Source organism: Rattus norvegicus, chromosome 3 (assembly GCF_021556685.1).
Source record: "Rattus norvegicus strain SHRSP/BbbUtx chromosome 3, alternate assembly SHRSP_T2T, whole genome shotgun sequence".
Classification (NCBI taxonomy): domain Eukaryota; kingdom Metazoa; phylum Chordata; class Mammalia; order Rodentia; family Muridae; genus Rattus; species Rattus norvegicus.
Window position 1 is genome coordinate 89,562,215 of NC_141536.1, and position 12,626 is coordinate 89,574,840.

The 12,626-nt window shown below is 44.5% G+C and overlaps 1 protein-coding gene across 2 annotated transcripts in view; it reads right to left on the bottom strand.

Moving 5' to 3' along the window:
* The window catches only part of Caprin1 (cell cycle associated protein 1), a 78,917-nt gene extending 75,927 nt beyond the window's left edge, over positions 1-2,990 (bottom strand). The window contains exon 1 of one of the 2 annotated variants that reach the window (XM_087653272.1): positions 2,869-2,990. The gene's annotated coding sequence lies outside the window, so the exon portion shown is untranslated. Of the gene's footprint in view, positions 1-2,840 lie in introns of both variants that reach the window. The other variant, XM_087653271.1, reaches the window with a different exon arrangement.
* Between the last annotated feature and the right edge of the window lie 9,636 nt (positions 2,991-12,626).

The window sequence follows — 12,626 nt, forward strand, 5'->3', positions numbered from 1 at the left end:
TACAATCCATTTAAAATTAAAACATAAAAGAGTCTCTAAAGGCATGCCATTGATGTTAGATGTTCTGTGTATAATCAGAGAGTAGTGGTGCCTGTGAAGGCGGTGGGAGGATTGTGCTAACTTTGTGTTCTGGCTTCTTTCACTTGGGGTAATTGAGATTCATCTGTGGTACCACAGGTAGTAATACTTTATCATTTTCATTGCTGAATAATATGATATAATTTTAATAGAGAATATTGAAATTCACAAAATAGGAGTATGTTAACCCTGCTTAATCTTTTACCTAAGTATAATAACAGTATAATAATGGTCAGGTAGTATATCTGAAATTCATTAGCTGTGAGGTCATATAGTGCAGTTCTTGGGGTATTAGACTTGTTTGTTTTTATGTTTTGAGACAGGGATTCTCTGTGAAACCCTGGCAGTTTTGGAACTCACTCTGTAGACCAGGCTGGCCTTAAACTCAGAGATTCACCTTCCTTCAAGTGCCGAGAGAAAAGTGTGTATCACTGCTTGGCCTGGGATGTTAGATTTATCTGTGACTTTAAGTCTTCAGACATTTAATAAGCTTGTGTTAATATCATGTGAGAACAAAGGTGTCAAGTGGACTTTAGCTGTGGAATAGTCTACTTTCATGGCCGGGGGGAGTTTGAAATTTTCCTCTCTTCTTCTTAATTTTATAGACGTGGAAGTGGCAGCCTGGGAAGATTACAGGGTCCGTCGTCATATGGGTCAGGCAGTTTTCAACAATCTGCTGGGGTTGGGGAGGCTAGGGTGAGTTCTTCCCTTTGCTGCTTAGGCCTCCTCTGAGCTGCAAACCTCTGAGCCTCTATTCTGTCAGCTTCCATCTGGCCCCGAGCCATGTCCACCCTGACCCCTGCTCTACCAGCTTGCACAGGTTTGCGCACTCCAGAAGAGTGAATGGCCTCTTCTGGCCACAGCAAGTTTGTTGCAGCCTCCTGGATACCCTAGAGCATCTCATATGCCTAAGCTTCCTGACTGCCCCTGCCTGGCCTGGGCTAGCCAATGGAATGAATGTGACTGCTCTGCTGATTGTTTACAGACTTCCAAGTCCCTTCCCCAGAGACAGAAAGGCTGTAGGATATGACGCTACACAGAAAGCTGGAACCTATGCTTAGTGCTGGTTTGCCTCCTTTTACCTTTCCTTCCATACCCTCTCTGGAGCACAGGACAGCCTCTCCTTCCCTCCTTTTGAATGGCACTGTGCAGGGGACTAGCTTGGACCTTAACAACTAATTTTACAGCTACATAAGATATGTAACCTCCTGCTGGCTGGCTTGCAGGACTTGAGAGGTGCAGGAAAGCCCTATTTTTGAACACTAGAAGCTGGATTTCCTATTTGCTTTCCTCTGTTATACTTTAAATCTCTCAAGACAGAGGGATTCCTTAGGAAGTCTAGGGTGAAAACCATGTACCCCGGGGCAGGCTAAAAATAAAGGCACATTAATAATTTTCAAACTACGAGCGTCACCTTTATCACGCTTGCTACCAAAGCATCCTAATTGATAGTTCCTCACTCCAACTTATACTAAAATGGCAGGTGCCTAAGCTCCAAAGCCCTTTCTTTCCCTAGCTCCCTCTCCACTGCAGTGACAGTCATGGGTATCATTTAGGAAGATGGGCCTTGTCTTATCTCATTCCTACAAATGACCCTGTGCTGTGGGTACCATGATTTTACCCATTTTACTGAAGATGAAAACGAGTCTGAGGGAGGTGACCCTCTCAGGGTCATTTACCTAGTGAGTGACAGGGCCAGAGCTTGGTAAATGGCTTTGTAGCTTCTAGATCCTTCCTTGTCTCTGTCTGCTACCTTCCCATTTGATCACCAGCCTAAACAGATCAGTTTAACCCACATAGAGGAAATGGGATTTTTGTCTTTGTTCCTTACCCTCCACCCAGAGCCCTTCCTACCAAGTGAAATTAATTGAACGAACAGTGAAATCTGGACACTTATATTCATGACAAAACTACAGTCATCCTATTAAACATATTCCATTGCTTCTTGGCACCAGCAGTGAACTTTTCATGGTAAATGACAACAGTGCATAGAGACAATCACTGTCCCAGTAAGAACAATGCTCTGGACCTTGGCTTTGCAAAGTTAGGATGAAAAGCCAAAGTATGTTGCAACCAAGTTACACATTAGTACATCATTGTTCGATACTTGCTTACCTTTGTCCTAATTTCTTATGTGCACTTTATCCTTTACACTTAGTTTTAAAAGTTTATATGTATGGGCATGTCACCCACATGAGTGTCAGTGCAACTGTGACCATGGGATCATTTAGAACTGGAGTCATAGATGCTTGTGTGCTACCGTGTAGGTGCTGGAAATTAAAACAGGGTCATCTGGAGAAACAGCAAGGACTCTTGACCACCGAGCCACCTCTCCAAGTCCCCATTAAAAATAAAAATTAAAGCACCTGTAAATTTGCTGGGGAGTGGGGTTGTAGAGTTAATAAGTCAAGGAATAAATTAACAAACTGCTTCTGTTTATGACTTTGTTCCAGACAGGGTCTGGCTAAATTACCCAGGTTGACCTTGAACTTGTTCCGTGGCTCAAGTAGCCTGAACTCTCAGCCCTACTGCTTCAGTCTCCTATGTACTGGGATGACTGGTGTGTGCCAGCATGCCCGGCAGGAAACCACTGTATTTAAGGGGTTAAATACACTTAGAAGGCTGAGACAGGATGATTGAGAGTTCAAGGTCAGCTGGTTCCAGGTCAGGCTAGGCTACCTGTGAGATCCTGTCTCTAAAAACAAAACAAAAATAAAAGCAAACATAAACAACACAAAGTAATAATTACTAAATTTTGATACCTCTTTGTAGTTTCTACACATTCTTTACCATTAACTTTGGTGTTTTCAGAAATCAATTCTGCTGTTATCCTGGCATCGCTGGGCACTGTCACAATTCACCCATTTAAAAGACACTTTGATCCTCTAGAAAAAGAGATGCTTCTGTCCTCCCAAGAGATTGCAACATAATGAATGGTTGCCATGTCTACGGATAAGCTCAGGGAATGTTTGTGAAGTAAGTCTTTATCTCCATTAAAGAATTTTCTGAGGAAAATTAAGGCAGGTACCTGCCTGCAGCTGGAAGGTTGGGGGCTTTGATGATGACCGTTAGGTGCGGCTCCTCCTTCCGTGTGGTATCTTATCCTTCAGGCCTCCTCGTGTGGACACCATGGATATCTTTACAGTGTGAAAGCTGTGTTCAAAGGCATCAAAACAGAGGCTGCCAGTATCTCATCGACCTGGGCTCAGAAATCCTGGAATGAGTCTCAGGAGAGAGGGGGTGGAGGGGAGGGAGAGAGAGAATGAGAGAGAGAGAGAGAGAGAGAGAGAGAGAGAGAGAGAAAGAGTCAGAGACACAGAGACACAGAGACACAGAGACACAGAGACACAGAGACAGAGACAGGAAGGAAGGAAGGAAGGAAGGAAGGGAGGGAGGAAGGAGGGAAGGAAGGAGAAACAGGTTTAAGAGGAGAGATATAAACACTCTCTGTTGTTGAGAGGAGTGGCCTGCCCACACAGAAAAGGGAGGAATGATTGGCAGTCATTTTCCAGGGAATGGCTGCCCACAGAACAATTATTATATCTATTTCTCTTCTGGGAGTCACACTTGCTTCAGGATCTTACAAACCCAGAGCTAGCGCACCATCCATGGCTGCCATGTGGAAAAATCAGCTTTAAAATGAGACAAGCCCACAGGCAAGCAGGTCTGAAAGGTGGAGCAGCTTTCCACTGGAGTGGAACAGGAAGGTTGTCCAGCTAGCACAAGGTTTGGAGCCATGCCACTCTGAGCTCTTACCCAGGCTCTGCTTTGGGACTTTGGGAAATGGCCTTGGTAGCTCCAAGCCCCAGATAATCATCTATAAAATCTGAAGGGTAATAGTAACTGCCCTCATAAAAGTGCTGTGAAGTCCAAATGTGAGAACATTTATGAGCTTGCCAAAGTGCTGGGGGCAATAATAGCGCTCCAGTAATAACTATTGCATATATAGTTATACACCACATAGAGACTTCTTAGTCAACAATGAGACTATGCAGTGGTGGTCCCATAGAGCTATACTGTCTAATGATGTCATAGCCATCTTAGCCATTTAAGTATGTTCCACCATATTTGTACAACAATGAAATTACCTAACAATGTTTTTCTCAAACTCTGGCTACCTTATTAAGCAACATATGACTGCACTGAAATAGATACATGACCTTTGCCCTACAGAAATTCTCCTTTCTGTGCTAGACCTTATAAGTCAAACAAATGGGATGGAGAGGTGGCTCAGTGGTTAAGAGCACTGACTGCTCTTCCCGAGGTCCTCAGTTCAAATCCCAGCAACCACATGGTAGCTCACAACCATCTGTGATGGGGATCCAATGCCCTCTTCTGGTGTGTCTGATGACAGCTACAGTGTACTCACGTACATGAAATAAATGAATTTAAAGGATTTTAAAAAAAAGTCAAACAAATGTGAGGTTCCAATCGTGGGTCTGCTTTGGAAGCAACATACTGATCAGTAGATCTCACACACTAGAAGTCTTAATTAACATGTTCTGAATTCCACTAGAGATACAGTAAATCAAAAATAATCCTTTACAAAAATAACTTTAGTTACAGGAAAGGAAAAATGACAGTTATTAAGTTTCTCGTTCTTCTTAGGTAGTAAGTCAGATACTAGGATAAAGAGCCCATCTCCTGTGCCCCTGTCCGCAGAAGGGCATTGTTGAACCCATCACTGTCCCTTTTATCAAAGAGGCCGGCTCAGATTGCACTCGACAGCTTTTCCGGTGTCGTGTACATAGGCTAAATGGCCACTTTATTCCATCCTGAGTGTGCGACGTGGAGCATTTTGTCTCTTCTGCAGATGTGTGTGTTTTGTACACCTATTAATTCACAAGAGATTACTCCTTTCTGATACTACTCAATGCGACTGCAGCTTGATTTGGTGTCTGTGGTTCATTGATGCCAGAGATCAGCATTTTTCTCTCTGCCCCCAGCCCCTGTCTCCCCTCTCTCTCATACACACCATAGTATCCATCTCTGACATCAGCTCTACTATTACACGTTGAGCAATCATCACTGTTATCTAGTTTAAGAATATATATTTATTATCGTATCATCATCTTCAATCATCACCAATCATAACCATCATCAATCATCATCACCATCATCAATCATAATCATCAATCATCATCAATCATCATCAACCATCACCATCATTACCATCATATCAATCATCACTATCATCATCAATCATCATTATTTTCAAAAAATGTTAGCATTTAACAACACACACACACACACACACACACACACACACACACACACACACTCCAGTGGCTTTTCAAGCCACTAGGACACAGGCATCTTCTCGGCCCTTCGCTGAAGGCTTTAACCTTCAGGATGGCAGTCTGATTAGAGAGCCTTCCCTTCCCCCAGAACCTGGAAGTTGCTCATTGCACCACAGCGATGATTGGGGCAGTTCCAGCCTTGCTTTTGGCAGCATTTACCGACCCAGTGTCCACAGTGTATCCAGGTTGACGGTTGAGCAGAAGCAGCTCTTGAAGTTATAATGCCTCAGATCGACTTTCCCAAAGTCACCTGGAGGGAATTTGTCAAAGCTGACAAATGGTCAAAATGGTGACCCAATCCTCCAGCACTGCCCAGACTTCCCAGGACCTCTGGTGCTATGTGGCTGTAGCAAACTTGTTCAGGAAGCCTCTGGGTCTTCCTCGGGATAGGTGGCAGGGTGGCCACTGGAAATTCCTCTTAATTTGTTTCTTTATAAGTGTTAGAACCAACTTCTCAGTTTATAGACTGCTAGCTTGGAAAAGAAAAGATTCTTGAAACTCTGTGTCCTGCCCAGACTGGTTAGACAAGGTCTTAGGAGGAATCTTTTGTGGCTAACACCAGTCAGCTGGAGCCCTGCTGTCTTCAGAGCCACTGTAGCACTTCTTTGCAAAGGGACCAGCCCTGAGAGGATCAATTGCTTCTGGTTAATCAAATAATTAGAATTATCATCCTTTGAGATTTCTCAGGAACAAGAAAAATACTCTACCTTTAGTGAATATCTTCTCTTTGTAATTCATGATTAACTATTTTTTCACACAGAAGTCAACACTTATTAATCATTTCATGTATTAGGTAGTATGCTGCTAATTGGTTCCTTAATGTTCTTGTAAAGGAGGCTGCTCCATTATACCCCCATTGTACAGATAAGAAAATGAAGGTGAAGAGAAGTTAACTTGTCCAAGAGCACACAACTGCTGTTATGGGGCCTGGATCCAGTCTCTGGAGTGTTTGAGCTTACAGTGCAGGCTCTGAAGGAGAGTGGGTGACAACTTACATGACCACGTTTGCATTATAGTGCAAAGTCCCGAATGTGGGAGACATGCTATCTGAGACTCAAGAGTAAGAATCACCAGTGCAGGGCTGGAGAGATGGCTCAGTCTTTAAAGGCCCTGGCTGCTTTTCCAAGGACCCAATTTTGGTTCCCAGAACCCACTTTGTGCAGCTCTCAACCACTTATATCTCCAGCTTCAAGGCATCTGAAACCTCTGGTCTCTGCAGGCACCTGCCCTCACATATGCACCCCCGAATACCCTTCATTAAAAATAAAATAAATCTCTAAAAGAGAATCGTTTATTAAATGTCCCCAAATGCTATAAAGCCCACCTATCACAGACATCCTTACATCTGAACCATTTCTGCTCTGTCACCTTTACATGGAACCGACCTCCCAGCCCAATCAAAACCAGTGTGGGTCTCCATCTTCATGCCCAGAATTTGTTCACACCATTTCCTCTTTGCTGCTCTTTCATTTTCCCAGTCTAATTTCCCTTTTCCTAGCTTCCCCTTTTCTGTTTGTAAATTACTATCTATGTATGTGACTATCTGTGTGCCTGTGCGTGTGCCTGCTCAAGGAGGTAGATGGGAGAAGTGTCAGTTCTCTGGAGTTTCAGGCAGCTGGGAATCAAACTGATGCATTTATAAAAAGATAAAGAAAGGGGGGATATGTTCTATGGAGGTGTGGGGGAAGGGGTGCCTCTGCGGGCCCATTTTGAGGCACCTCTTCCCCTAGAGTTTATTCAGTGCATGGGGAGGGGAGTTAAGAAGGTAGTAGCAGAGAAAGACAGACAGACAGGGGTGGGGGGGAGACAGAGATAGAGACAGAGAGAGACTCACCAGCCATGAGCATGGTCATGGAGAGGGGAGGGAGGGGAATGGGGAGAGAAGAGACAAAGGGGGAAGAGGGTAAGAGAGCAAGAGAGAGCAAGAGAGGGAGGAGGGGGCAAGCAGCCCCTTTTATAGTGTCAGGCAGGCTTGACTATGGTCAGGTAACTGTGGAGTGGAGCTTAGACAGAATGCTCTTAGCCACCGAGCCTTCTCTCCACGCCCTTACATTGACCACTACCTTACATTGACCTTGTAGAAACCACAAACAAGGAAATCTTCGGCTTGGCGTTCCACCTCTGCCTTTGGAAATTAGCTACCAGAACTTACAGAACCTTTGAAAAACATCTTTTGACATCTATAAAAGACAGTGTATTATTTTCTTAGTAAAAATGCCTTTTTGTTTCCTGATTGTGGACACAGCTATTTCCTACTCCTGCTGTTGCTATATCTATACTGACATCAGGGTCTGTGTCCCTTCTTAAAAGTGAGACAAAAGAAACCATTCCTCCCATAAGTCACTTCTTGTCAGGTATTTGGCTATAAAAATAAGAAAAGTAAGTAATACAGAAACATGTTACCAAGTAGGGAGAGTGAGAGCCAAAGTTATAGTTTAAGTTTTAATCACTGTGCCTAAGGGATCCACTAACAAAATGTGTCTGCCCTGTAATATCCTTGCAGAGGATGGATACCGCCTGAGATTCTGGAGGCTACTGTTTAGGAAGATAACAAGCCACGTGTTTTGTGTTTTTGTACCCTAAACAAGTTTGTTTGACCCAATCGGGTGTGCTTGGTCACATTCAGACAGGAAGTATGTCAGGATACATGCTTGCCCACGATTGGTGGGAAATATGTGGCCTTATGGGTGTGCCTTTATAAACCTCTGCAAAATGTGACTCATTACCATTTTTTGGGAACCCCAGAACGGACTTGGTCAGAGTTCATCATCTTGGCCAGCATTTAATCGATGCTTGCTTCAATCTGACTCAAAGATGGTGGTAATGGTCTCATTCCTGCCCAATGGGCTTAACAGGAGGCCATTGCTGTGACAATCTTGATCATGTGGTTTGTAGGCCTTTTGAACTGGCTTGTATGAGGGCTGTGGAAGAATGTGGAGATCTAGGCTAGAGAAGCCTTGTAACACTGTCATAGGTAATGTTCGGCTGGCTGTCAACATGACCCAAAGCTCGAGTCACGTGGGAGGAAGGAATCTCAACTGAAGATGACCCTGATCAGATTGAACTGTGGCCGTATGTGTGAAGCTTTTTTTTTTTAAAGTCATGTGATATATGCGATATCTTTTTTTTATTATTAACTTGAGTATTTCTTATTTACATTTCGAATGTTATTCCCTTTCCCGGTTTCCGGGCAAACATCCCCCTAATTCCTCCCCCTCCCCTTATTTATGGGTGTTCCCCTCCCCACCTTCCCCCCATTGCCGCCCTCCCCCCAACAATCACGTTCACTGGGGGTTCAGTCTTAGCAGGACCAAGGGCTTCCCCTTCCACTGATGATCTTACTAGGATATTCATTGCTACCTATGAGGTCAGAGTCCAGGGTCAGTCCATGTATAGTCTTTAGGTAGTGGCTTAGTCCCTGGAAGCTCTGGTTGCTTGGCATTGTTGTTCATAAGGGGTCTCGAGCCCCTTCAAGCTCTTCCAGTTCTTTCTCTGATTCCTTCAACGGGGGTCCTATTCTCAGTTCAGTGGTTTGCTGCTGGCATTCGCCTATGTATTTGCTGTATTCTGGCTGTGTCTCTCAGGAGAGATCTACATCCGGCTCCTGTCGGCCTGCACTTCTTTGCTTCATCCATCTTGTCTAATTGGGTGGCTGTATATGTATGGGCCACATGTGGGGCAGGCTCTGAATGGGTGTTCCTTCTGTCTCTGTTTTAATCTTTGCCTCTCTATTCCCTGCCAAGGGTATTCTTGTTCCCCTTTTAAAGAAGGAGTGAAGCATTCACATTTTGATCATCCGTCTTGAGTTTCATGTGTTCTATGCATCTAGGGTAATTCAAGCATTTGGGCTAATAGCCACTTATTAATGAGTGCATACCATGTGTGTTTTTCTGTGATTGGGTTACCTCACTCAGGATGATATTTTCCAGTTCCAACCATTTGTCTATGAATTTCATAAAGTCGTTGTTTTTGATAGCTGAGTAAGATTCCATTGTGTAGATGTACCACATTTTCTGTATCCATTCCTCTGTTGAAAGGCCTCTGGGTTCTTTCCAGCTTCTGGCTATTATAAATAAGTCTGCTATGAACATAGTGGAGCACGTGTCTTTTTTATATGTTGGGGCATCTTGTGGGTATATGCCCGAGAGAGGTATAACTGGATCCTCAGGTAGTTCAATGTTCAATTTTCCGAGGAACCTCCAGACTGATTTCCAGAATGGTTTTACCAGTTTGCAATCCCACCAACAATGGAGGAGTGTTCCTCTTTCTCCACATCCTCGCCAGCATTTGTTGTCACCTGAGTTTTTGATCTTAGCCATTCTCACTGGTGTGAGGTGAAATCTCAGGGTTGTTTTGATTTGCATTTCCCTTATGACTAAAGATGTTGAACATTTCTTTAGGTGTTTCTCAGCCATTCGGCATTCCTCAGCTGTGAATTCTTTGTTTAGTTCTGAACCCCATTTTTTAATAGGGTTATTTGTCTCCCTGCGGTCTAACTTCTTGAGTTCTTTGTATATTTTGGATATAAGCCCTCTATCTGTTGTAGGATTGATAAAGATCTTTTCCCAATCTGTTGGTTGCTGTTTTGTCCTAACCACAGTGTCCTTTGCCTTACAGAAGCTTTGCAGTTTTATGAGATCCCATTTGTCGATTCTTGATCTTAGAGCATAAGCCATTGGTGTTTTGTTCAGGAAATTTTTTCCAGTGCCCATGTGTTCCGGATGCTTCCCTAGTTTTTCTTCTATTAGTTTGAGTGTATCTGGTTTGATGTGGAGGTCCTTGATCCACTTGGACTTAAGCTTTGTACAGGGTGATAAGCATGGATCGATTTGCATCCTTCTACATGTTGCCCTCCAGTTGAACCAGCACCATTTGCTGAAAATGCTATCTTTTTTCCATTGGATGGTTTTGGCTCCTTTGTCAAAAATCAAGTGCCCATAGGTGTGTGGGTTCATTTCTGGGTGTGAAGCTTTTTCTTAATTGCATATTGGTGTGGGTGGCACCATTCCTAGGCAGGTAGGCTTGGAATGTGTGAGAAAGTTAGCTAAAATGGCCTGGGAGCAAGCCAGTAATCAGTGAGCTCTGTGGTTTCTGACCCGACTTCCTCAGTGAAAGGGTTGTTACCTGGAAGTAGAAACCAAAGAAGCCCTTTCCTTTCCAACTTGTGAGGAATCTGTGTGACTCCATTTTGAAGGTAGGAGTCATAGCTGTGTTGTTAAAAATAAGTTTCCATTTACTGTAAGAGCTGAGTTTCTGTCTCTGTTTCCTAGAACCTGACCTACCCAACCCATGACCTTGACTTGCTTTAGAGAATACCCGCTAGCCCGCACGTGGTGATAGCTGTTGTTTTGGGATTTTCCTACACCTCTTTATTCCTCCATTGTCTCTCTCCTGTAAATCTACTTCTCACATACTTCTGATTGTACTCCTAAGAAATGAACTCAGGGCTATCCTCATTAGTCTGACTTGGGAGGCAGTCACTGGCCAGCTCTCTGGTGCACCCCAATACAAATCAAGCTTGCTTCAAATTTTGGTAGTGGTCTTTTTCTTGCCCAGTGGGATTAACAGTTGCTGCTCCTTCTCCTTCTCCTTCTCCCTCTCCCTCTCCCTCTCCCTCTCCCTCTCCCTCTCCCTCTCCCTCTCTCTCTTCTTCTTCTTCTTCTTCTTCTTTTTCTTCTTCTTCTTCTTCTTCTTTTTCTTCTTCTTTTTCTTCTTCTCCCCCTCCCCCTCCCCCCTCCTCTTCTTCCTCTTCCTCTTCCTCCCCCCCTCCCCTTCCCCCTCCTCTCCCTCCCTCCTCCTCTTCCTCTTCCTCCCCCCCTCCCCTTCCCCCTCCTCTCCCTCCCTCCTCCTCTTCCTCTTCCTCCTCCCCCTCCCCTTCCCCCTCCTTTCCCCTTCTTCTTCCTCCTCCTCCTCCTCCCCCTCCCCTCCCCCAACTCCTCCTCTTCCTCCTCCCCCTCCCCTTCCCCCTCCCTTCCCCTTCTTCTTCCTCCTCCTCCTCACCCTCCCCTCCCCCAACTCCTCCTCTGCCTCTGCCTCCTCCTCCTCCTCCTTCTCCTTTTCTCCAGGGTTCTGATCACAGCAACAGAGAGCTAACTGAGTGAACGCTGTAAGCAAGGCTCAATGGACCATTCTGGTTTAGATCTTCAGTAGGACCAAAATGCTAAGACAAAATTAGACAGCTGAGGCCTGACTCCTGAGGTTTTAGAGAAGATCGAGGACTCTGCTGGAAACTGAGCTCAAAGGCCATTTGTGTTGTGTCCTGTAAAGAATCTGTCTGCATCCTGAGAACTTGAGACTGGATTTATGAGTTGAGGACCAAAGAGAGACTTTAAGACAGACTAGCACTCAGGTTGTATCACAACTACCGCTGATTGCTTTTATCCAGGTCTACAATTCGGGGGTCTGGGGGTGGAGCAAATGGAGAGGAAAGATAAGAAGAACCTCTAGTTAGGTCAGTGGTGCTCAATCTGTGGGCCTCAACCCCTTTGGTGGTCACATCAGATATTCTGCATATCAGATATTTATGTTACAATTTATCACAGTAGCAAACTTACAGATATGAAGTAGCAACAACATAATTTTATGGTTGGGGGGGCCACCATGGTATGAAGAACTGTATTAAAGGGTTGCAGCATTAGGAAGGTTGAGAACCTTTCCTTTAGGTGAAGAAAGGAGCTATTGGCTGTAATTGTCAAGAGATTTGTGGATGTGCTCCAGGGGAGGGCCACACCTCTAGAAGCTCCATCTTGTAAAAACCAATGCTCATCAATAACACCTGCCAGGGAAGTCGCTTTCAGCTGCTGAGTTGAACGCCTCAGTTGGTTGGCCTCTCTCCTTTCTGTCACTGTGAACAGAAAAGCAGCAGTGAGCAGTAGCCGGGCCACAGCCTGAATGCTGTTCTGGCTTGAAATTTTCCTTCATCAAACACGTGAGTCCATTTACTTTCCAATTTAGCCTCCACCAAGTTCCCAGGCAAGGTCAGAATGAAACCGATTCTTTGCCTGAAATAGCACACAGATGGTTTCTAGCCCAGTTCCTGATTGAGCCGATTTGCCTGTGCAGCTCCATGAGCCAGATCTCTGGAGCCAGCATTTCTCTTGACACTCTGGTTTTCCAGTTCCCACCATAATAACTCACTAAATTCTGACTATGGCATTCTAGGGCTTTTAACCCTTAAAGTTTCAAACTCTTTCACATTCCTCTCAGCTAGCTGCAAAGGCCTAAGAACCAATATGGTCAGAATTTTCA